Below are 25,103 nucleotides of genomic sequence, written 5' to 3'. Positions count from 1 at the left end.
AATTTTAGAATAAGTTTATCATTTTCTTCAAAACTCTTAGTGAATTTTAATAGGGATTGCATTTAATTTATAGTTTAATTTTGGAAGAACCAAATTCTTAACGTGTTGTTGTTATATCCATGTACATTTATGTAAATCATTCAGGTTTTTTTTCATGTTTAACAGCTTTTTTTCCCCCACACCTTTTTTTTTTTTTTTTAAGATTTTATTTATTTATTTTACAGAGAGAGAACAAGTAGGCAGAGAGGCAGGCAGAGGGAGCTGGAGAAGCAGACTCCCCGCTGAGCAGGGAGCTGGATGTGGGGCTTGATCCCAGGACCCTGGGATCATGACCTGAGCCGAAGGCAGCGGCTTAACCGACTGAGCCACCCAGGTGCCCCTCCCCACTCCTTTTTTTTAAGGCTTTATTTTTAAGTAATCTGTATACCCGACATGGGCCTCGAACTCACAACCCTGAGATCAAGAGCCGCACACTCCACCAACTGAGCCAGCCAGGTGCCCCATCATGTTTAACAGCTTTATAAAAATAAAATCATCATACAAAATCCTGCACATATTTGAAATGTGCAAATTGGCAGGCTTTGACATTTGAATGAGGCCATGAAACCATCACCAATATCAAGATGGTGATAGTGAACAAATTCACCCACCCCAAATTCCTTGTGCCCCTTTGTAATCCCTTTTCTCCTATCCTTCCCCACACCCCACATCATGCAACCAGTGATTGCTTTCTATCACTATAGGTAGAAAGAGTCCTTTGCATTTTCGAAAGTTTTTAATATATGGAATCACGCATTATCTGGCTTCTTCCACTCAGTATAAAAGTTTTGAGATTCATCAATACTGTAGCATGAATCAGTAGTTCATTCCTTTTTATTGCTGAAGAGTATTCTACTGTATGGATATACCACAAATTTGTTTATCCATTCACCCATTGGTGGACATTTGGGTTGTTTCCAGTTTGGAGATATTACAAATAAAACTGCTATGACCATTTGTGTAAAAGTTTTTGCATGCAGATATATTTTCTTTACCCTAGGTAAATATTTAGACGTGAAATGGTTGGGTCATATGGTAGATGTAAGTTTAACTTTTTAAAAACTACCAAGCTGTGTTTCCAAGTGTTTGTACCTTTTTACATTCCCATGAGCAGTATATAAGGGTTCTATTTCCTCTGCATCCTTCCCAACAGTTGGCATGGTCACTCTTTGTAATTTTAACCGTCCTGATAGGTGTGTAGAGGTACCTTGTGGTTTTAATTTGCATTTCCCTTATTAATTTGCCAAAGGTATTGGGCATCTTTAAATCTGCTTATTTACTATCCATACATCCTCTTCAGTGAGCTGTATTCAAATCCTTTGCCTATTTTAAAAAATGGGTTGTATTTTTTATAGTGCTTTGAGAGTTCTTTATATGTTCCATGTAGTAGTCCTTTATCAGATATGTAATTTGCAAATATTTTCTCTCAGTCTCTTGCTTGTCTTTTCATTGTCATAACAGAGTCTTCTGAAAGCAGAAGTTTTACTGATAGGTCTAATTTGTCAAATTGTTTTATAGGTTATGGTTGTATATGAAGAAATTATATGTAAGAAGTGTTGCATATATGAAACCTTTGCCTAACTCATTTATAAAGAATTTTTCACAGAAGTTCTGTCATTTCAGGTTTTACATTTAGGTCTGTGTTTAGTATTGCTGCATAACAAAATTACCTCAAATGTAGTGACTTAAAACAACGCAAATTTGGGGGACTTTGGGGGAGATGGTGGAGTAGGAGGACCTTAAGCTCACCTCATCCCAGGGATACAACTAGGTAACACCTGCATCAGTGTAAATAATGCAGAAAATGACCCAAAGACTGGCAGAACAGGTTCTCCACAGTTAAATGTAGAGAAAAAGTGACAGTGAACAGGGTAGGAAGGGCAGGGATGCTTTGGGAGCTAAATGGACCACAGCTGTCCATGGGTGGTGGGGCGGAGGGATGCTGCTGGTGTGGAGAAGGGAGAGAAACAGACTCTCACACTAGGGAGCCCACATGGGGAAGATGGATCCACATAACATTTGGCTTTGAGAACCAGAAGGGCATAATTTCATGAATTCTTATAATCAGTAGGACTTAACACTTGGAACTTTAAAAATCGGTGGGCTCAGCTCTCGGAGAGCAGTGGGGGGTTGGTAAGAGGAAACTGAGTCCTCACCCTTAAAGAGATGGCACAAAAAACATCCACAGAGATACAGCACAGAAGCAGCAGCTTGAAAAATGCCTGGCGTATACGGGAGGGAGATTTGTTTACTAATCTCAGAGTATAAGCTAGAGGGGCAGGGATTGTTGGGACTTCTCCAAGAACAAATGAGCTGGCAGGTGCCATTGCCCTCCCCCCACCCCCTAGCCTAGACGTAGGGACACCAGTGGAAACCAGTGCTGCACCAACATGGCTACCTAATGTGCTAACAGTGCTCCCCACCCCTTTGTTCTCTTGTGGACACACACCACCCTGCAGCTAGGCCTGGCTCCACGTCCCCTCCCACAGCAGACCCACCTAAACCTTGCTAACACTGCAACCCCAGCCCCACATGCTGCTGCTGCTTTTTTTTTTTTTTAATATTTTATTTATTTGACAGAGAGACAGCAAGAAAGGGAACACAAGCAGGGGAAGTAGGAGAGAGAGAATCAGGCTCCCTGCTGAGCAGGGAGCCCAACGTGGGGCTCAGTCCCAGGACCCTGGGATCATGACCTGAGCCAAAGGCAGATGCTTAATGACTGAGCCACCCAGGGGCCCTACCACACATGCTTCTGTGAGTCCACCTGAGACAGTGGACCTGTGTGGACCTTGCTGACACTGGGTACCCTGCCTCCACATTCTCCTGCTGACCTGCACCCTCCAATATGCGTTGGCTAGACCCCATCTAAAGTGATGCCACAAGCCTGGCAGTGTACAAGCAGCCCTGACAGGGGCCAACTCCACTCCAAAGGGATTCTTCCCTGGGGAGAGGGGAAGATAACCACACATACCAGTCTGACTGCATTGCCATCTGTGAGCTGGGAGCAGGCATTTGGTCTGACTGTCGGCCCCATTCACTATTGAAAGCTTTTCAGGGGACAACACAGGGAAAGCACCCTGCAGTTCTGTACTGCTGCATCTCTGGCAAATGCCTGGTCTGACCCAACTCAAGCCCAGGTCAGTGCCAGACTGGCTCCTTAACAACACAGGGACCAAGCATGCCCACAACAGGCAAAGAGAGCCATTGCAGATGACTGGACTGAAGGCAGTTGCAGCTCAGCCACAACAGCAGGGTGCACCCAACACACATAGGGAACACTTCTGAAGTGACAGGTTTTGGAGAACAGGGAACATTGTACTGCAGGGCACTACAGGACCTCATCTTCATAACACCACTATTTTCAAGAGCAGGAGAAATAGCTGATTTTTAACACATAGAAACAGACACAAAGAGTTAGACAAAATGAGGAGGAGGAAGAATATGTCCCAAATGAAAGAACAGGACAAAAGCACAAGAGATCTAAAAATATCACAGCAAGAGACCTAAATGAAACAGAGATAAGTAATATGCTTGATGGAGAATTTAAATTATCGGTCATAAAGATACTCACTGGACTTGAGAAAAGAGTGGAGGACCTCAGTGAGACTCTTAACAAAGAGATAGAAAACATAAAAAACCAATCAGAGATAAAAAAAAAAACCTCTATACCTGAAATTAAAAATACAGTAGACTAGAGGAAGCAGAAGAAAAAAAATCAGTGACCTAGAGGACAGAGTAATGGAAAGCAATCAACTTGAACGGGAGATAAAAAATAATAATAAATGAGGGTTAAGGTAGGTCAGTGACACCATCAAGCATAACATTTGCATTGCACGGATCCCAGGAGAAGAGAGGGAAAGGGGGCAGAAAAATTATTTGAAGAAATAATAGCTGACAACTTCCTGAATCTGGGGAAGCAAACAGAAGTCCAGATCCAGGAGGCACAGAGGTCAACCCAAGGAGGTCCAGACCAAGACACATAGTAATTTAAATGGCAAAAACAGTGATAGAGAATTTTAAAAGCAGCAAGAGAAATCCGTTACATACGAGGGAAACCCCAAAAGGCTATCAGCTGATGTTTCAGCACAAACTTTGCAGACCAGATGAAAGTGGCATGATATATTCAAAATCCTGAAAGAAAAAAAAAAAACCAACAAACCTGCAACCAAGAATACTCTATCTAGCAAGGATATCATTCAGAATAGAAGGAGATAAAAGGTTACCCAGACAAACAAAAGTTAAAGGAATTCATGACCACTAAACCATCCCTACAGGAAATGTTAAAGGGGATCCTGAGTGAAAAGGAAAGATCATTAAGTAGGAGTAAGAAAAGTAAAAAGCAGAAAAGAAGTAAAATTAAGTATTTCTATAAAAATCAGTCAAGGGATTCCCAAAAGGATGTTAAGTATGACACCAAATATCCAAAACATGGAGGGGAGAGGAGTGAAGAATGGGTTCAAATGTGAGCAACCATCAACTTAATATGGATTGCTATGTGCATAAGATGTTATATACAAACCTAATGGCAACCACAAATCAAAAACCAGTCATAGACTTATGATTACCAGAGAAAGGTGGGGGGTGGGGAATGGGTTAAATAGGTGAAGGGGATTAATTTAAATTCCACTTAACTAAATTCCAGTCTTATCTGGAATTTAAATTAAAACTTAAAAAAATAAAAAATAGTGCTTACTTTGGCAGCACATCTACTAAAATTAGAACGATACAGAGATTAGCATGACCCCTGCTCAAGGATGACATGCAAATTCGTGAAGCGTTCCATATTTTAAAAATAAAAATAAACGAATAAAAGTATAATTTATTTAGATATTTTCAAATATTAAAAAAACTAGTCAGATATGCAAAGAATAAAGAGAAAGGAATCCAAGTATATCACTAAAGAAAGCCAGCAAACTATGAGAGAAGAAAGCAAGAGAAGGAACAGAGAAGAACTACAAAACAATCATAAAACAAGTAACAAAATGGCAATAGGTATGCTCCTATAAATACTTACTTTGAATGCGAATGGACTAAATGCTCCAATCAAAAGGGTGGCAGAATGGATAAAAAGCAAGACCCATCTATGTGCTATCTACAAGAGACTCATTTCAGACCTAAAGACGCATACAGGTTGAAAGTGAAGGGATGGGAAAACATTTATCATGCAAATGGAATGAAAAGAAAGCCAGGGTAGCAATACTTAATATTGGACAAAATAGACTTTAAAACAGACTGTAACAAGAGACAAAGAAGGACACTCCATAACCATAAAGGGGAAAATTCAACAAGAAGATGTAACAATTGTAAATGTTTATGCTTCCAACATGGGAACACCCAAATACATATAGAGCAGCTATTAACAAAGGAAGAAATCAATAGTAAAACAGTAATAATAGAGGACTTTAACACCCCACTTACACCAATGGATAGATCATCCAAACAGATAATAAATAAGGGAATAGTGGCCTTGAGTGACACATTGGACCAGATGGATCTAACAGATATAGTCAGAACATTCCTTCCCAAAACAGCAGAATACACATTCTTCTCAAGTGCACATGGAACATTTTCCAGAACAGATCACTATTAGGCCACAAACAAGTATCTTCAACTTCATAAATCTTTTTCTTCTCTAATATCTGGTAGTTAACTTTAGGGTTTATATTATACATCTTTAACTTATTACAATCTACCTTCAAGTGATATATCACTTCACTTATAGTATTAGGAACTTATAACACTTTACTTACATTTCTCCCCTCCTAGAATTTATCATCCATTTTATACATTTGTTAAAAACTCTACAATGAAATATTATTACTTTTGTTAAGCTGTCAATTATTTTTATTTATTTTTTATTTTTATTTTTTTAAAGATTTTATTTATTTATTTGACAGAGAGAGCTAGCGAGAGCAGGAACACAAGCAGGGGGAGTGGGAGAGGGAGAAGCAGGCCTTCCGCTGAGCAGGGAGCCCGATGTGGGGCTCGATCCCAGGACCCTGGGATCATGACCTGAGCCGAAGGCAGATGCTTAATGACTGAGCCACCCAGGCGCCCCAAGCTGTCAATTATTTTTAAAGGGACTTAAATAATAAGAAAAATATATATATTTACCCATGTAGTTAGCTACCATTTCTGGTGCCTTTCATTTCTTTGTGTAGATCCAGATTTACTTCTGACATCATTTCCCTTTTGCTGGAAGGATATCCTCTAATATTTTGTTGTAGTGCAGTTCTGATGCTGATGAATTCTTTCAGCTTTTGTATGTCTGAAAACATCTTCATTTTGCCTACATTTTTTAAAAGATATTTTCAGTGGCTATAGGATTTAAAGTACAGTTTCTTCTTTCAGTACTTTAAGGATATTGCTCCATATCTTCTTGCTTACATTGTTTCCAGTGAGAAGTCTGTTGTTCTTACCTTTGTCTCTCTGTACATAACTCCCCTGACCTCCTTCCCCAGCTGCCTTTAAGAGTTTCTCGTCACCGTTTTTAAAAATTGTTTTTGGGGCACCTGGGTGGCTCAGTCGTTAAGCGTCTGCCTTTGGCTCAGGTCATGGTCCCAGGGTCCTGGGATCGAGCCCCCCATCGGGCTCCCTGCTCAGCAAGAAGCCTGCTTCTCCCTCTCCCACTCCCCTGCTTATGCTCTCTCTCTCTCTCTTTGTGTCTCTCTCTGTCAAATAAATAAATAAAATCCTTGAAAAAATTGTTTTGTGACTTGGTGTAGTTTTCTTCATGTTTCTTAGGCTTGGGATTCATTGAATTCCTTGGATCTTTGGAGTTTTGTTTGCAAAACACTAGGGAAAATTTCAGCCGTGGAATAAAAATTTTTTTTAAAGATTTTATTTATTTATTTGAGAGAGAGAGAATGAGAGAGAACACATGAGAGGGGATAGGGTCGGAGGGCAAAGCAGACTCCCTGCCGAGCAGGGAGCCCGATGCGGGACTCGATCCCGGGACTCCAGGATCATGACCTGAGCTGAAGGCAGTCGCTTAACCAACTGAGCCACCCAGGCGCCCTGGAATAAAATATTTTTGACCTCCCATTCTCTTCTCTCCTATGAAGACTACATTTATATATATGTTAGGCTGATTGAAATTGTCCTGCAGTTCACAAAGGTTCCCTTCTACCTTCTTCTTCCTCCTCCCCCTCCTCCTCCTCCTCCTTCTTCTCTGCCATTAATACCATCCAACACATTTTCATTTCAGACATTGTAGTTTTCTTTTTTTAAAAAAAAGATTTTATTTATTTATTCATGAGACATACACACACAGAGAGAGAGAGAGAGAGAGAGAGAGAGAGAGGCAGGCTCCCTGCAGAGCAGGGAGCCCGATGCAGGACTCGATCCCAGGACCTTAGGATCATGACCTGAGCCGAAGGCAGACACTTAACCGAATGAGCCACCCAGGCGCCCTGGACATTGTAGTTTTCATTTCTAGAAATTTAATTTAGGTACTTTTTAAAAATATATATCTTACATTTCTATTTAAAATTTTGAACATAGAGAAGACAATTATAGTAATTGTTTTAATAGCTTTGCTTATTCTAACATCTGTGACAGCTGTTGGTTGGTTGGTTTCAATTTATTGATTATTTTTCTTATTGTGAATTGTACTTTCCTACTTCATTGCCTGGCGACCTTTGTTTTAATACCAGACATTTAATTTTACCTTGTTGAGTGCCAGGTATTTTTTTGTTGTTGTACTGTTGTACTGTTAATATTTTTAAGGTTTATTCTGGGATGTAGTTAAATTTCTTAGAAAAAGTCTGATCCTTTCAAGTCTTATTTTTATGATTCTAGTGGGTCCAGAATAGTGCTTAGTCTGGGTCTAATTATTTCCCGTTACTGAGGCAAGGCTTTTCTGAGTATTGTACTCAATGCTCTGTGAATTATGAGTTTTTCCAGTCTGGCTGGTGGGCATAGGCACTGTTCCCAGCTCGGTGTCAGTACCAGCCACTGTTCTCCAATCCTGTCGGATAGTTCTGTTCCCTTAGTCTTAGTCAGTTCCTCTCTTCCTGTGCTGGTAAATACTTCTTTGCTAAATACTCAAGGGTGACCCTCTCAGATCTCTGGGATTCTCTCTCTGTCCTAAGCACTTTAGCCACCTTGCTCTCGCTGTGACTCTTCAACTCAGGGAGACTGCTAGTCTCTGCCTGGGTACCCTCTCCCTAAGCCCTTAAGGCAGTAAGCTGGACAAAAGAGCTCACGTTATTCTGTTCTTGTCTATGAGGTTAATGTTTATTATTGCCCAATGTCCAATATCTTTAAACCTGTTGTTTCATATATTGTGTCTTGGTTTGTTTGTTTATTTGAGGCAGGGGTATAAAATCCTGTTTTATGCTCTTGTTAATCCATCTTGAGTGGAAGCAAATGTCCTTTCCTTGATTTTCTCAATTTGAGATTTTAATTAGTTTCCATAAATATTATGTGCATTCTTGAATTTTTTCTTTCTTTTTTTTTTTTTAAAGTAGGCTCCACGCCCAGCATGGAGCCCAACTCGGGGCTTGAACCCACGACCCTGAGATAAAGACCTGAGCTGATATCAAGAGTCAGACACTTAACCCACTGAGCCACGCAGGCACCCCTTGGATTACTTCTTTGACAGTTTTCTTCCTTCTGTTTACTCTGTTCTCTCTGAAATTTGTCATTTGGATGTTAAATCTTCTGGACTAACCCCTAATTTCCCTAACCCCTAATAATAATGCTTTTTTTAAAAATTGAAGTGTAGCTAACATACAATATTATTTTTAGTTTCAGGTATACAACATAGGGATTTGACAGTTATATACATTACAAAATGCTCACCATGATCAGTGTAGTTACCATCTGTCACCATACAAAGTTATTATAGTATTATTGACTTTATTCCCTATGCTATTTTTTATTCCCATGACTTATTTATTTTATAACTTTATTTTATTTTGTACCTTTTAACCCCCTTCACCTATTTTACCCACTCTCCACTCCTGCCAGTTTGTTCTCTGTTTATGAGTCTGTTTCTGTTTCTGTTCGTTTATTTTGCTTTTTAGATTCCACATATAAGTGAAATCATGTTAATTGTCTTTCTCTATCTGACTTATTTCACTTAGCATATAGGTTGCTTCCATATCTTGGCCATTGTAGATAATGCTGCAGTGAGCATAGGGGTGCATATATCTCTTTGAATTGGTGTTTTTGTTTCCTTTGGATAAATACCCATAAGTGAGAATGCCTGGCTGGCTCGGTTGGTAGAGTATGTGACTCTTGATCTCGGGATCTTGAGTTCAAGCGCCACGTTGGGTGTAGAATAGATTACTTAAATAAATAAATAAATCTTTAAAAAAATACATAGAAGTGGAATTGCTTGATTATATTTCTATTTTTTATTTTTTAAGGAACCTCCCTACTGTTTTCCATAGTGGCCGTACCAATTTACATTCCCATCAACAGTGCACAAGGGTGCTCTCCACATTATTGTTGTTATTTCTTACCTTTTTGATACTAGCTATTATAACTGATGTAAGGTGATACCTCATTGTAGTTTTTATTTTTATAGTTGATATACACTGTTACATTCGTTTCAAGTGTACAATATAGTGATTTGATAAGTCTGTGTTATGCTACACCCACCACCAGTGTAGCTACTACCAACTATCACCATACAGAACTATTACAATACCACTGATTATGTTCTCTGTGCTGTACCTTTTCTCCCTGCAACTTATTCATTCCATGACTGGAAGCCTGTATCTCTCATTCCCCTTCACTCATTTTGCCTATCCTCTACCCCCTGGCAACCATCAGTTCTCTATATTGATGGGTCTGTTTCTGCTGTTTGTTCGTTCCTTTGTTTTGTTTTTTAGATTCCACATATAAGTGAAATAATGTAGTATTTGTCTTTGTCTGACTTACTTCACTTAGCATAATACCCTCTAGGTCCATCCATGTTGTCTCAGATAGTCAAATTTCTTCCTTTTTTATGGCTGGGTAATAGTCCTCTGTGTGTGTGTGTGTGTGTGTGTGACATCTTCTTTATCCATTCATCTATCGAAAGATACTTGGGTTGCCTCCATATCTTGGCTATTGTAAATAATGCTACAATAAACATAGGAGTGCATATGTCTTTTCAAATTAGTGTTTTCATTTTCTTTGAATAAATACCCAGGAAGTGGAATTACTGAATTGTATGGTAATTCTATTTTTGATTTTTTGAGGACCCTCCATACTGTTTTCCATGGTGGCTACACCAGTTTGCATTTCCACCAACAGTGTAGGAGGGTTCCCCTTTCTCCACATCCTTGCCAACACTTGTTTCTTGTGTTTTTTATTTTAGCCATTACAGCAGGTGAAGGTGATATCTCATTGTGGTCTTGATTTGCATTTCCTTGATGATTAGTTGTGTTGAACTAATTGAATTGTCCGTTGGCCATTTATATATCTTTTTTTGGAAAAATGTCTATTCAGGTCCCCTTCCCATTTTTTAATCATATTGTTTGTTTTTTTAGTGTTGAGTTGTATTAGTAATTTATATATTCCAGATATTAATCCCTTATTGGATATATCATTTGCAAATACCTTCTTCTATTCAGTAGGTTGCCTTTTTGTTTCCTGGTTTCCTTTGCTGTGCAGAAGCCTTTCAGTTTGATGTAGTCACAATTATTTTACTTGCATATGTGCATAAAGGAACCAACTAGGCAAATAAACAAAGAAATACTGTTCTACTTCCACACTAACATAACTTATTAAGACTTGTTGAATTATAGTGAATTGGAGTAAAACATTTGAGTGCAGGGCAGATTGGAGCAAGCAAAACATTGGCACACACTCCTAACTCTTTTATCTGTCTTTTAGTTCGAACCAAGACTATGGCTACAACATGGATCATGCTTCTTATATTTATTTGCTTAACTTCAAAAGAAAGACTGGTCTTGCCTTTGTCCCATGCAGGCCATGTGCAATGAGCCACCAGCCATCTGTGCGGCCCGTGTCAGAGGACAGACATTGAGCCTCAGATAGTTGCCAGGCTCCTCTCTCGTGGACTTGCGAGCAGGGACCCTCTTGGTGGCTGCATGGGCACCTCAGCACTGCCCTCAGCACTTGGCCCTAGGATTAGATCGTGCCAGGGTTCTCTTCCAACTCTGCCAAGAATGTCTTTGAGACAGAGACTGATGGAAAGAAAGTGAGTAGGAAAGAGCTAAAATGAGGTTTAACTCTGGAGTTTCACAGTGCTGGTTAAACTGTTTGACTTTATAAGGAGCCTGCCCTCCAAGTTTCAAGCATGTCTCAGGACTTGTGACTACTCCTAAATCTGAGATCTAGAGAGGTTGGAGAACCCCTCTGGCTGGCTAGGGGGGAAACAAAAGGAAGCCCTATGTGTCTGCACTCTGCTGTCATTCATTACAAAAGGCTTCTTTCTCTCTCCTGTTTTTTGTAGGGGAAAGGGTTGGCAAAATTTAGAAGCTCTCTCTCTTGAATGAGGGAGGGAAAGAGGAAAGAAGAGAAGGAGAAGTTCATCTTTGTTTGGGGAAAACTTTAGGTCCGTAACAACAACAAACATCAGTTGTGGTGGGTAGCCTCAGCCTTGCCGAAGGAAATCCAGGCCACATTAAAATCCAGGGAATTTGAAACGGCGGCGTTTGTGGTGGCTTGCAAATTTCCATTGGTGATTTCTTTAAAGCCAAAGAATTATAATTAAAATAGAAATGGATCCAATTATATCTGCCTTCTGTCTGAAAGGATGTAGCTGGTAATGAGAATCACATGTCTAAACTTCATCTCCTTCTATTTCCAAGCAAGTTGTCCCCTGGGAGAAATTCCTTCTTTTCAGCAAAGCTCGGTAAACCACATTTCTCCCTCCTCCTTGGCTACTGTGGTTTTGCACCAATTTCTTAAAATCCCAGCAAATGGAGCTCAGTCATAGTAAATGCTCTCATTTCTGTCTCCTTTGTTCTCTTTATAAGACAGACCAGGGTGATATGACATATCTTTTTGTTTCAAAGAGACAATGATAAGGAGAATAGGATCTATCTTAACCAGCCAAGATGCACCCTATTGTGAATAACAGACTGGGTGGCTTAGGCCATTGCCACCTGGGATATTGTGAGGCTGTGAGGAGACGGCTAGGTGACCTGGGGATAGTGAGGAGCTTACTAGGTGGCCAAGGGAGGTCTTAGGGAGAATTTTACCCACTGGGTGCATGAGGCTTAGATAACATGATGGTCATCACTGTGCCTTGAAACTGGCAGAGCCTGTACTGGAGCAGAATGCCATGGTTGCCAGGAATAAACCGATTATATAATAATATTGTTCTTATCGTGACTACAACTCATGATCGATTTGGTTTGTGTACTGCAGATCCATTCAAGCACAGCAGGGCAGCCCAACACTCTCCTCCTTCCAGGAAGCCCTAGAAGCAACAACAGGGGCAGAGTCAGCCCCAAGTGCCCAGCTGTTGTAAACATTCACATATGAGTCTTTGTATAGACATATGTTTTTTGCGTGTTTATTAATCATTTGAATATCTTCTTTGGTGAAATAGCTATTAAAATCTTTTGTCCATTTTTAAATTCTGTTGTTTGACTTCTTATTCGTATATTCGAGATACAGATCTTTTCTCAGACATGGATTAGCAAATATTTTCTTATAGACTGTGGTTTGTCTTTTTATTTTCCTAATGGTATCTTTTTAAGAGCAAAAGTCTTTAATTTTGATGAAGTCCAGTGTATTACTTCTTTGGGATCATACAGTGCTTTTTTTGTATAATATTTTAGGACTCTTTACCTAACCCAAGGTCATAAAGATTTTCTGTAATGTTTTCTAGAGGTCACTTTTATTTGTAAGCCTATAATTCATTTTGGGTTAAATTTTATGTTTTGTGAGGTGAGGTTCCTAGTTCATGTTTCTGCATATGGATATCCAACTGTTCCAGTAACATTCATGGAAGACCATTTTTTACTCAACTGAACTACCATGGCACCCTTGATGAAAATCAGTTGACTAAATATAAAGGTTTATTTCTGAACTCTTAATTCTGTTCCTTTGATCTACATGTCTGTCTCTGTGCCAATACCACATTGTCTTGATTACTGTGATTTTGTAGTAAGTTTTGAAATCAGGTAGTATGAGTCCTCCAACTTTGTTGTTCTTCTAAAAAAATTGTTTTGGCTACTGCATGTCTTCTGCATTTTCATATACATTTTAGGATTAGCTTGTCAATTTCTACAAGCAATTCTACCAGGATTTTAATGGGGATTCTATCGGTCAATTTGGGGAAAACTGCCGTCTTAATAATATTGTTTCTTTCCATCCATTTTGAAGATGGAATATATCTCAATTTATATAGATCTTTAATTTCTCTTATAATGTTTGGTACTTTTTAGCATACAAGTCTTGAACTTCTTAAGTTAAATTTACTCCTCTAAGTATTCCTTTGAATGCTATTGTAAACAAGATTTTCTTAATTTTGTTTTTGGACCATTCATTCTGAGTACATCGGAAAAATTGGTATTTTGTATATTGATCTTTTATCCTGAGATTTTCTACATACTGGATTATACTGTGAATAAAACCAGTTTTTCTTTTTCTTTTCCAGTTTGCATGTATTACATCTGGTTAATCTTTCTTGTTTCATTGTACAGGCCAGAACCCCCAGTATTGAGCTGAATAAGAGTGGTGAGAACAGATACCATTTTGCTTTCAACCTATTTGTGTCTTTGAATTGAAAGTGTGTGTCTTATAGGCAACATATAGCTGGATTTGCTTTTTTATCTACTCTGACAATTTGTGTCTTTTGACTGGGATATTTATTCTATTCACATTTAATCTAGTTACTAATATGATTGGATTTATGTGTCATTTTGCTATTTTCTATATGCCTCATGTCTTTTTTGTTTCTCTATTTCTCCTTCTTTTGTGTGTGTGTGTGTGTGTGTGTTAAACAAAAGAACTTTAATTCCTTGGTTGATTTTTTAAATTTTTTAAAATTTTATTTTTTTAAAGATTTTTTTTCTATTATTTGACAGAGAGAGAGAGAGCACACAAGCAAGGGGAGTGGCAGGCAGAAAGAGAGGGAGAAGCAGGCTCCCCACTGAACAGGGAGCCTGATGTGGGGCTTGATCCCAGGACCCTGGGATCATGACCTGAGCCAAAGGCAGATGCTTAACAAACATCTGAGCCACCCAGGCACCCCCCTCCTTGGTATTTTTCAGTTATTGTCTTAGTATTTGCTCTAGGAATTACAGTATACATTTTAACATATTACAATCTACCTCAGGTTAATGCTAACTTAATCCAGTAAATTATAGCAGCCTTGTTTCAATATAGCTTCCTTTTCTCCCTACCCCACCTTCACTTTTGTGCTGTTAGTGTCATATATATTAACACATCTATATATGTTGTAAACCCCAAAATATACTTGCTCTATATAATTTTATGCCACCTAAAGAAATAGTAAAAGATGTATATTCTTTAAGTCTTTTATAATTACTTACATTTTTTACTATTTCTGGCATTAATTTCTTCATTTCTTTTTGTGGATTCAAGTTACCAAGTGAAGTAATTTTCTTTAATCCTGAAGGACTTGGTTTAGTATTTTTTGTAAGGCATGTATCTTAGTCTCACATTATCTCAGTCTTTGTTTATCTAAGACTATCTTTATTTCACTTTCGATTTTGAAGAATAGTTTTGCTGGATATAGAATTCTTGGCTGACAATTGTTTCTTTCAGCACTTTGAATTTGTCATTCTAATGCTTTCTGGCCTCCATTTTTTCTGATGAGGTTTAGTCATCCTTTGTAGTTTTGATCCCCTACATATGATTAGTGTTTCTCTTGCTACTTTCAAGATTTCCTCTTTGTTTTTTGCTTTCAAGAGTTGGATATGACTAAGTGAAGATCTCTTTGTTTTTCCTAATTGGTGTTCATTAGGTTTCTTGGATCTATAGATTAAAGCTTTCATAAAATTTGAGAGGTTTTCAACCATTATTTCTTTTAAATTTTTTTCCTGCCCTTTTTCTCTCTCCTCTTATTCTGGGGTTCCCATTATGCAGTTGGCATGCTTGATGTTGTTCCACAGGTCTCTGAGAATTTGATCATTTTTTTTTTTCAATTGTTTTTCTCTTTGTTCTTCAGATTGGAGAATTTCTATTGACCCATCTTCAAATTCACTGATTCCTTCTTCTAATATCTCAAATTTGCTGATCTCATATAATAAAATTTTCATTTTGTTACTGTATTTTTCAACCCTAGGATTTCCATTTGGTCCTCTAAAAAAATTATTTTATTTTTATTGATATTCCTACTTGTCAAGTCACTTAATATTTTCTTCAAATTCTTTAAACATGGTTTCCTTTGTTTGTTTTTTTTAACATACTTAAAATAGCAGCTTTGAAGTCTTTGTCTATTAAATCCAGTATTTGGGCTACTCAAAGACAGTTTCCATCGGCTTTTTCCTCCAACTATGGGTAATGCTTTTTTTTTTTTTTTTTTTTTTGCATGACTCATACATTTTTGTTGAAAATTGAATATTTTAGATCATATAACTAATCTAGATTCTTTTTATCCTCTGAGATTCTTAGTTGTTACTGATTTTTGTTGTTTTTAACTTGCCTGGATTTTGTCTGTAGAATCTGTCTCACACACACACACACACACACACACACACACAACCCAGTGTGCATCTACTGATGATTCTGCTCAGTTGTTGTTTTTTTTTAATTCTTATTTGTATTTTTTCTTTTGGGGGCCTAGCTTCTTTTGGGTCACCTTTGTGTTTGCATAGCTTAGTAGTCACTCAGTAATTGGTCAAAGGTTGTGCATAAACACTATGAATCTGTGTTTGAATTGGGGGACATATTTAAATCTGGCAATTTCAACTCTGCCTCTGGTGTTAACTTTAACTCCAGGCCCTCTTGGGTCTCTTCTGTGCATATGCACAGGCTCCTAGACAGGCAGGGTTATGTGGAATGTTTACCAAGACATCAATGGCTATCTCATCTCCAATATTTCCTATTTGATTTCTTATAGTCTTAAAGTCTTATATTGCTCATCCCAACCAGGATAGCAGCTTCAGGTTAGGAGATCTGCAGGCTTTTCCCATTTGCTGCTGGCTGTGAGTTTCTGCTCTCTACTCCAGACCAAGTGAAGGCCAGTCCTGTCCTGGCAGAACAACCAGGGTGATTGGGCTGTGATGAAGGGTGACTGGACTGGGATGAAGGGTGGAAGCAGTCTCAGGCAAGAACCCACCTGTCTCCACTGTTTTCACCTGAATCTTTATATTTTTATGATTATGTTTCTCAATTTGTTGTTTACCTGTGGTCAGTTTTCAGAGCCCCTGCAATGATTGTTTTTTTACAATGATGTCCAGTTTTATAGTTGTTTCTAGGGGGGAAGGATTTGTTGATCTCTTAATTCCTTTATAGCTGGAAATCCCACCTACATACATTTCTTTTTTTTAAAAGATTTTATTTATTTATTTGACAGAGAGAACAAGCAGGGGGAGCGGCAGAGGCAGAGGGAGAAGCAGGCTCCCCGCCGAGCAGGGAGCCCGATGTGGGGCTTGATCCCAGGACCCTGGGATCATGACCTGAGCTGAAGGCAGACGCTTAACTGAGTGAGCCACCCAGGCACCCCATACAATGCATTTCTAAAGAAATGTATTTTATTATTTTTAGGCATGACATGTTATCATTTTAGCTGTGAATGAATACTAATAAGTAAAACTATATTTAGAAAAACTGGATTGCTTCTTTGCTTTTTGGCTAAGATAAAGCATAGAAAAACTGTAATGTGACTTTGACATTTTATGGTCAGAAACAGAAAAGCTTTCCAAAAGGCATTTTGAAATCATTTCTAAGATTTCAAGTCTTTGATTTGAAAAATCTATTTATCTGAATAGCAAGAGTCTTGTATTTTTACAGCAGAAAATTTTTTCAAGCTTTTAACTTAGCAACAAGCATATGAATGAACTAGAGTCTAAATTAAAGAATCCTGAATTTATTTCTCACCATGGTTGTTATTGAGGCATAATATAAATATTTCCCTGGTATACTACAAGGGGTTGAAGGAATCTAGGGGTCATGATTTGCCATCCTCTTTTAAATGGATTCAGCTGTAATGTCTGTGGCACCAGGAGAAAGTAGAAGTCTACACATGGACCAGGACTGTGGCCATTTCAGGCACTCAGCCAGACCACCTCCCCTGGTCCTGAAGTTCACTCCTCCTTTTCAGTCCAGTCCTTTTGCTGCAGCTCTGATGAGGACATGGGAAGAGGGGCTGCAGGACCTGGAGGACATCTTGCCCTGGTCTCAGAGGCCACATGGCCACCAGGGGAGACTGAGACATCCTAGGACCCTGGAAGCAGGGCAAAGAGCCACCCCTGCCTGAGGAGGATAAGAGGACATGTGGAAAGGAAGGCCTTCCCACCTGAACCACTACATACTTGTCTCTGGTGAAGTTTGAAGCCATTGACCTTCTCCTTCTACTTGAAGCTCTCCTTTCTGCGAGCCCTTGTTTCATCACTGACCAACCCATCTCTCCTTAAGAACCACTCTCTCCTAAGGAGAACCTCTAAGGTTCATCTTTATCTCCCCCCAAACTGGGAGCTTTATGTACTCTGTACCTTCATATGGATGGTTCCCAGTTCTTGACCCTTTCACCTCTACTTTAATTCCAAATGCCTCCTGATTTGTCCCCTTCATCCTGCCCTGCCCAGGCCTCAGAGACCCTGTGTTTCCCACATCATTCCCCTGCTGGGGACTGGATGGCTCCCTACTGCCTAGTCAGGCTAGTCTAGGTCCTGCTGACTTGCTGGGTCTTCTGTGATCTGGCCTGGCCTGGCCTTACCTACTCCTGCTTACTTCCCAGCTGGACAGTGTGATGGCCACGGGGTGCAGGACAGGGAGAAGGCCAGGGATCGGGCTGGCACAAGTGTAAGTGACTGTGCCATTAACAAAAATTCCCTAGTGTCAGCACCAGAAAAATACTTTTTACATAAAATCAATAACAGAAACGCTTAGGGTAAAGCATGTTTTTAAAGGCATTAGTGGGGATGATTCAGAATAAGCAGATCCAGGGTGTGGATGTGAGCTCAGAACAGCTTCTCTGGTGTGAGATCTGTGACTCCATCCAACAGCTGCCCAGTACTTTCTAACCACTCTTCCTTTCCTGGCACAGTATTGCTTCATGGGTTGAGTGTGTCCTCCCAAAAGATATGTTGAAGTCCTAACCCCAAGTACCTCAGAATGTGATCTTATTTGGAAATAGGGTTGCAGATGTCAGTAATTAAGATGAGGTCATTCGGGTGGGCCCTCATCCACCATGACTGGTGTCCTTATAAGAAGAGGGAAGATGATATGAAGACAGACACGCAGGGAGAACACCATGTGAAGACACAGGAACAGAGACACAGAGGGAAGACAGCCGTGGGAAGATGGAAGTAGAGATTCGAGTGACACTGCCACAAGCCACGGGTGCCTGGGTTACCAGAATCTGAGAGAACCAAGGAAGGGCACCCCTGGAGACTTCAGAGAGAAGATGCCCCAGCTGATGGCTTGATTCTGGGCTTCCAACCTCCAGAACTGTGAGAGAATACATTTCTGTTGGTTTAAGCCACCCAGTTTGTGGTTCTTTGTTCTGGTAGCCCTAGGGAATGGAGAAACACGGTGTGCATGTTTTGTCATGCTTCACTCCATCTTCCTGGTTCCCTGCATGGTCATCCCAGGGGGGGACCAGTGGCTTTAGGAAGCAGGCACATTTTATAGACTTAGATTTTTACAAGATAGCCTTTTGGTTTCGCCCACAATTTCTTACACTTATCAGCATCTCATATGTTATAAAGGAAAGTATCTTTTCGTGCTCACTATGCAAATACAGCTGTTTCTTAGGCACTGTTGAAGAACTAGCGGGGCCTGACTCTGTGACTCTGTAACAGAAATGGCAGGAGTATGAGGCTGGGGCCCTGGATACGAAGCGCTGTCCTGGGCAGAAGCCAAGCAGGAAGTGGACTGAGCCGTGTGACAGTGGCATGTGGCTGCCTCTCTGGACCCTGTCCCATCTCCTCCTTGCTCATACAGGCTGCTCCCTCTGCTGGGGACTGTCCAAGCTGGCTCTTTGTCCCACTGAATGGCTCAACCCAAGTGTCACCTTCCACCTAAGGGAGTTCTATTGTCCCCCTTGCTATTCACATCCTTCCCAGCCCATTCTTTGTTTGCTTCCTAACCTTTATTATGATTTGTCACTATTTATTTGCCCACTTGTTTATGGCCATAGTGAGCTCTCTGAGTATAAGAGCTATTCCAGGTTTACTCCCACTCTATCTCTGTACTGGGCACCGGTTCCCAACACATAGCAAGTGCTCAAAACCTCCTGAGGAAGGCATTCCTACTTGAAAGACTCAGTGACGTGCCTGTGAACACGCTGGACATCATCCAGGGCATTCTTATTTCTATTGTTCTAAACCACTAGAATCCCAGACCTGTCTCCCATGGGCCCCCAGGCTTAATGATAAGTTGTAGCCTAAGGTTCCTGTTCTTTGGTGGTTCCTCATCTTCGCCTTTCTGACCCTCATCCTCAACCACGCTGTATGCTCTCCATGGGTCACCAATATAGACTTGGGCTTTGGGGACCAGTGCTTCTTCAGGAGGCTCCTGCAAGCATTCCCAAACATCTAAGTGCATGCGCACTCAGGAAAGATATAGACAGGGCCCGCCAGGGCAGGGGAGACACTTAGGATCATCCAGGGTGCCTGTCGTGGCCTCCTTACTATCTTCCTGCTTCTGCCCTGGCCCCAACAGTCTATTTTTCTCTCAGCAGCCAGGGGCGGGGGGGTGTCTATTAAAATGAAAGTTGGCCCATGTCACTGTGCTGCGCAGAATGACCCATGGCTCCCCTGACCACCAAGAGTGAAAGTCCAGGGGCGCCTGGGTGGCTCAGTCATTAAACATCTGCCTTCGGCTCAGGTCATGATCCCAGGGTCCTGGGATCGAGCCCCACATGAGGCTCCCTGCTCAGCGGGAAGCCTGCTTCTTTCTCCCTCTCCCTCTCCCACTCCCCCTGCTTGTGTTCCCTCTCTGGCTGTCTCTCTCTCTGTGTCAAATAAATAAATAAAATCTTTAAAAAAAAAAAAAAAAAGTGAAAGCCCAGGGCCTCACTGTGCCTGCCACGGCCTCTGGGGTCTGGCCCCAGCTACCCCTGTGATTCATCTCCCATGCCTACCCAGATAAATGCATGTCTGTCTCCTCCACTTCCTTCAAGTCTTAGTTCAAATGTCACCTTCTCAGTGGACCCACCTGGGCCACCCTATTTTGGGAGTCATTAAACTTTTTTTGTGAGGCAGTTGTAGATTCACATGTAGTTACGAGAAATAATACAGGCAGATCGGCTGGGCCCCTCACGCAGTTTCCTGCAGCGTTAACATCTTGCAAACCTATAGCACAATAGCACAACCAGGACATTGAGGTCAAGATGCAAAATATAATATCGTTTACAGTCGATACAGTCAAGATACAAAATATCTCCCTCCCAGCAAGGATCACTCATACTGCTCTTTTATAGCCCCGCCCCTTCCCTTGGCCCCGCCCCCTCCATAGCCCTGGCGACCATTCAGCTGTGCTCCATTTCTATAATTTTGTCATTTCAAGAATGTCGTATAAATAGAATCATATAGTATAAGGGTAGATTTATGGTGTAAGTGCCTCTCTGGACATATAGTATGGTATAAGTCTACCCTGAGGGAGAGACTTTTTTTTTTTTAACTGAGAATAATTCTCTGGAGATTCCCCCAGGTTGTGGGTGTATCAATAGTTCATTCCTTTCCATTGCTGAGTAGTAAGTATCCCACAGTAAGGAGATACCAGTTTGTTTGATCATTCCCCCTATGAAGGACAGCTGGGTTGTTTCCAGTTTGGGGTTTGGGGCTCTTACAAATAGAGCTGCTCTGGAAATTCATGTTTAGGATTTTGGGTGAACACAAGTTTTCATTTCTCTAAGATAAACAGCCAAGAGTACAATCGCCAGGTTGCCAGGCCATTCTATCTTGAACTGTAAACTCCCCACACATTCCCGGAAACACCCAACATCTTTCACCCTGATCTGCTTTCCTATTTTCCACGGCTTTCACCTTTTCATATACTCTATGAAGAGCTTACTTATTTATGAGGTGTCTTCCTCATGCCCCCCTGCTGTTATTCAGGGCTAGAGCATGGTAAGAAGTGCTGTGCTGGCACCAGACCTGATGTCCCCTGCCTCAGGGGACTGTTTGCTGGGATTATGAGGGCACATAAACGCCGCCGTGCCCATGAGCGGCGTCATGGGGTTGTGACGACAAGACAGAGCCCATGCATGGATTCCCCAGATAAAGCAGTCTGCTAGGCTTACAATCAAGTCACACTGAGCTCAAAAGCCAAATCAGTGCTATCACCAAATAAAGCTTACTGCTCAGGAAAGGTTTAACTTAGAAACTGTGATTTATGATCTGGCCAAGCAGAGCTGCAGTCCGTGCAGACCCCCTACCCCCAGCCCTGCTTCGAGGCACCCACCAGTCCCAGGGGAGGGACTCATTCTGCAAATGAGCAGAAAGGATTCTAGTTAAAGAAGTCAGAGAGTTCCAGAGGCAGGAGAATCAAGACAGGACTGTATTTCATGCTGAAAAGTGAAAACCAAATAAACAAAGCTGCCTGTCGTGGCAGCCGGCCAGCTCAGCTGTGTAAGTGAATAGCAAAAACATTCCTCTGCTCTGTGGAAGCCCCTGGAAGAAATCCAGAACCTTGTGTACTTAGCCTAACTGGGGGCTTGTTGTCATTATTATCATTACCACAAATTCATCTATTTCTTAATACATTGGTTTCTTTCATTTTGCTTGACATTTGCACTGATTAGGTGAATGCTGGAACAAGTGATTAAATAATTTTGTAAAATAATGCTTTGGCTTGATTCAAAGTGGAAATGTTTATAGTGTTCCCATTAACACCAGATGATGTCAGCCTGACTATTGTGCTGCTTTTTCAAAAACACACGGGGCTGAAAAAAGCCTTCTCAAACAATCCAAAATGAGTCAAGGCTCTAAAAAGACTTTTCTCCATAAACACCCTCCTCTGTGATTTGGCCCTAGCAGCAAAGCCCATGAGGATGTTGGGAGCACAGTGGCTCTGAATTGGGAATTCACACGTCTCGTCATCTGAAGTGTCATCCAGAGAGATGACTGTGTCAAGTGCCGCCTGTGTCCCCTCCCAGCCTGGTTCTGTGGGATCTGACATTTCTGGGCTTTGATTCCTGTGACTCCTGCCCCCCTTTTCTTCCTGACCCTTTTTTCTCCTCCACTTTACCCTTCCTTTTCTTCCCTCTTCTCCCCCACCCTAAGCTAAACCAACTAAACTAACCAAGTAGCCCATCTAGACCTCAACCCTAAAGCATGAGTGTTCCTAATGGAGATATAGCTGTAGCCTCGGTGCCATAAGCCACCATCCTCACCCAGGAACCACAGCTCCCCCCCTCAGCCCTGGACAGCTGGAAGGAGGAGAGAGTATCCAGGCCCAGGGAGTAACCCGTGCCAGGGGGCAGTTCTCAGTGTTCCTCCCCAAGCAGATCCACCCTGTACAAGCCCCATGTGGACCTTGTCCCGGCCACTTGCGCTTCCTCAGTACCCCCAGAGAACCAGAGGAAGCATAGGAGATAATCACCATGGTCTCTTCACAGTGTTGTAGGGTGGAGGGTGGGGTCTGAAGAGGGAGGTTTCATTGCAGGCTTCAACATGATATCTGGGGAAGATTATTTTCAACTTGTGGGGGAAAGGAAAATCCATTTCTAGAGTCCTCGATGACTAAACTATAAATGCTTAGTGAGCACTGCAGGCCAGGACAGGCAGGACCCTGCCCAGGCCTGCATCCTGGGTCAAGAAATCACAGTAGGGACCATTGTCCTCAGAATCAGAGGCCCCAGAGCCTGGATCCATAGGCCAGGCTATATTGGGCTGATCTCATGGTGGCTCCTGTATTATTCTGCTCAAGCTCCCATAACAGAGGACTACAGACTGGGGAGCTAAAGGACAGAAATTTATTTTCTCACAGTTCTGGAGGTTAGAAGTCCAAGGTCAAGGACTGACAGGGCTCATTTCTGGTGAGGACTTTCTTCCTGGCTTGCAGACAGCTCTCCTCACTATGTCTTTACACAGCTTTTCCTCCATGTGTATTCTCAGAGAGAGACAGAACTCTCTGGTGTCTATTGATTGATTGACTGAGAGAGCACATGTGAGTGGGATAGGGTCAGAAGGAGAGGGAGAATCTCAAGCAGGCTCCAGGCTCAGTGCAGAGCCCCATGCAGGACTCGATCCCACGACACCAAGACCACAATCCGAGACAAAATCAAGAGTTGGATGCTCAACTGACAGAGCCACCCAGGCATCCCTCTGGTGTCTCTTCATATAAGGGCATTAACCCTATGGAATCAGAGCCCCACCCTTATGACCTCATGTACCCTTGCTCACCTCCTCACAGGCCCCAACTCCACATACAGTCACATGGGGGGTTAGAGCTGGACAGGAAGAAGGAACAGGCCATGGTGCATCGTATGTAGCCAACTAGCCTGCATATGAGAAGGCCAGGCATCCTCTCCCCACTTCCCTCCCCATGCGGTGGGGAGAATACCATGAATGCTGTGCCCTGCGCGGTTGTGCGGCACTTGCAGGAGCTCATGTATGTGGAGCCTTGAGCAGTGGAGGGAGAAGCACTCAGGAGGCGGAGGCAGGAGGAGATTAATCTCACTTTTTCATGGTGCCCCAGGGAAGAGCCCTAGCTGCCATCTCTCTCTGGCCTTATGCCTCCCTACTATCTGTTTCTAAACCTAGACTCTGAAAGAGCCACCATGTGTCTGTGGACGAAAATTAGGGACCTGCTGCCCTTGCGGCTGTTGAATGCAGAGCAATCTAGAATGTGGCCTGCAGTGCAGGGCAGCTTGGTGGACCTAGCAGCTGCATGGACCAGCAAGAGAGCTGCCTGCCTCAGGAAAGAGGGTGTGTGTGTGTGTCTGTGTGCATGCATGTGCGTGGTGTATGTGTGCACATGCACATGTATGTTGGCAGTGAGGGTCGTTGCTCTGAGTCCTAGCAATTAGCTGTGACTCTGGGAGGCCGGAAACATGGCCCAAGCTGACAGTACAATTCAGCACCTTGGGTCCCACTGTTCCCAAAAGCCTGCAGTCCTGGCCTAGGACAAGGCCCCGAAGAGACTGGGGAGCCAAATGTGGGAGACATGCATTATGGCAGATGTCTGAGCAGTGTGTCCCCAGAAACCAAGGCCCTTTGTAGAAGTGTGTATGTATGTGTGGGGGAGGGGTTAGTTAGTGTGTAACACTGATCCCCACTCTCTCCTGTCCCCTTGAGAAGAGAGAACCCAAGAAGAAGCTGAAGCAGAGACTTGTGATCCTCACATGGGGTGGGGAAGGCAACTTGGCCCTTCTGCAGCCAGCACTCCTAGCTGGGTGGCTGGGGAGGTAGATACCTGCTTCTACCCTTAGCAGAAAAGAGGCAAGAGGACTCAAGCTTTTAGAAAAGGTAACGATATTTTAAAAGAAGAGTAAAAGTACTTAACTGGCAGCCACAAAGAGGTGTCAGGATTCTCCAATATGGTGTGGACAGCCAGCCCTAATCTGAGTTATATGATGTATGCTAGCCCCTCAGTTATCTGAGTTGGTCATGGAATATACTAGCCTCAACAGGACACCTATGCAACAGGTTTCTAGAGTCCCCGGGGTATGCTAGGCCAGTATAGCCCTAGAGATACAGCAAACCAGACAGAGTCCCATCCCATGGAGCTTGCACTTAAAGCGGGAGGAGACAGACAGTGAGCCACTAACAGAGTAAATCAGTAAATTTCACTGTGTACCAGAAGTCAGATCGGTGCCACAGAAAAAGAAAAGCCAGAAAAATAAAAAGAAGAGAGGTGTGCAGTGATAGGGCGGGTGGAACAGGTTACAATTGTGGTCAGAGAAAGGCCTCCGGGGAAGGTGACGTTTGAGAAAAGATGGAACAGCCAAGTGGATATGTGGAGGAAGAGCCTTCTAATCAGAAAGAAGAGCCAGTACAAAGGCCCTGAGGCAA

The 25,103-nt window shown here is 41.9% G+C and overlaps 1 long non-coding RNA gene and 1 other non-coding gene across 1 annotated transcript; both read left to right on the top strand.

The window, feature by feature from the left end:
• The window catches only part of LOC118004548, a 142,887-nt gene that overhangs the window by 28,242 nt on the left and 89,542 nt on the right, over positions 1-25,103 (top strand).
• Positions 4,725-4,828, top strand: LOC118004841. Its single transcript, XR_004677718.1, has one exon. It is a non-coding gene; the product is annotated as a U6 spliceosomal RNA (small nuclear RNA).

This window comes from Mirounga leonina, unplaced genomic scaffold (genome assembly GCF_011800145.1).
Source record: "Mirounga leonina isolate KUSES-001 unplaced genomic scaffold, KU_Mleo_1.0 Mir_93, whole genome shotgun sequence".
In the NCBI taxonomy this organism is placed as follows: domain Eukaryota; kingdom Metazoa; phylum Chordata; class Mammalia; order Carnivora; family Phocidae; genus Mirounga; species Mirounga leonina.
Note: the sequence above shows the minus strand (reverse complement) of the source record. Positions and strands in the feature narration are given on the sequence as shown.